Source organism: Lithobates pipiens, unplaced genomic scaffold (assembly GCF_037356315.1).
Source record: "Lithobates pipiens isolate NorthernLeopardFrog02 unplaced genomic scaffold, aLitPip1_a1.2 Scaffold_30, whole genome shotgun sequence".
Lineage (NCBI taxonomy): Eukaryota > Metazoa > Chordata > Amphibia > Anura > Ranidae > Lithobates > Lithobates pipiens.
In genome coordinates this window covers 28,457,035-28,458,645 of record NW_027507791.1, presented here as the reverse complement: position 1 = coordinate 28,458,645, position 1,611 = coordinate 28,457,035, and positions in this window count along the sequence as shown.

Genomic DNA, 1,611 nt, shown 5'->3' with positions numbered 1-1,611 from the left:
AGGGCAGGTGTATCGGGAGACGGAGGCAGGACAGGTGTATCGGGAGTCGGAGGCAGGACAGGTGTATCGGGAGACGGAGGCAGGGCAGGTGTATCGGGAGACGGAGGCAGGACAGGTGTATCGGGAGACGGAGGCAGGGCAGGTGTATCGGGAGACGGAGGCAGGGCAGGTGTATCGGGAGACGGAGGCAGGGCAGGTGTATCGGGAGACGGAGGCAGGACAGGTGTATCGGGAGACGGAGGCAGGGCAGGTGTATCGGGAGACGGAGGCAGGACAGGTGTATCGGGAGACGGAGGCAGGACAGGTGTATCGGGAGACGGAGGCAGGGCAGGTGTATCGGGAGACGGAGGCAGGACAGGTGTATCGGGAGACGGAGGCAGGGCAGGTGTATCGGGAGACGGAGGCAGGACAGGTGTATCAGGAGATGGAGGCAGGACAGGTGTATCAGGAGACAGAGGCAGGGCAGGTGTATCGGGAGACAGTACAGGTGTATCGGGAGACGGAGGCAGGGCAGGTGTATCGGGAGACAGTACAGGTGTATCGGGAGACGGAGGCAGGGCAGGTGTATCGGGAGACAGTACAGGTGTATCGGGAGACGGAGGCAGGGCAGGTGTATCGGGAGACAGGACAGGTGTATCGGGAGACAGGACAGGTGTATCAGGAGGCAGGACAGGTGTATGGGGAGACGGAGGCAGGGCAGGTGTATGGGGAGACGGAGGCAGGGCAGGTGTATCGGGAGGCAGGACAGGTGTATCAGGAGGCAGGACAGGTGTATATCGGGAGACGGAGGCAGGGCAGGGGCATCGGGAGACGGAGGCAGGACAGGGGCATCGGGAGACGGAGGCAGGACAGGGGCATCGGGAGACGGAGGCAGGACAGGGGCATCGGGAGACGGAGGCAAGACAGGTGTATCGGGAGACGGAGGCAGGACAGGGGCATCGGGAGACGGAGGCAGGACAGGGGCATCGGGAGACGGAGGCAGGACAGGGGCATCGGGAGACGGAGGCAGGACAGGGGCATCGGGAGACGGAGGCAGGACAGGGGCATCGGGAGACGGAGGCAGGACAGGGGCATCGGGAGACGGAGGCAGGACAGGGGCATCGGGAGACGGAGGCAGGACAGGTGTATCGGGAGACGGAGGCAGGACAGGTGTATCGGGAGACGGAGGCAGGACAGGGGCATCGGGAGACGGAGGCAGGACAGGTGTATCGGGAGACGGAGGCAGGACAGGTGTATCGGGAGACGGAGGCAGGACAGGTGTATCGGGAGACGGAGGCAGGACAGGTGTATCGGGAGACGGAGGCAGGACAGGGGCATCGGGAGACGGAGGCAGGACAGGTGTATCGGGAGACGGAGGCAGGACAGGTGTATCGGGAGACGGAGGCAGGACAGGGGCATCGGGAGACGGAGGCAGGACAGGTGTATCGGGAGACGGAGGCAGGACAGGTGTATCGGGAGACGGAGGCAGGACAGGTGTATCGGGAGACGGAGGCAGGACAGGTGTATCGGGAGACAGACACGGGTCAGATACACACTGTGGGAACTTTGCCATTTTATTACAGAGAATACACAGCGAACTGTCCCCACCCCTCCCCCCAGAGCTCACCCCGC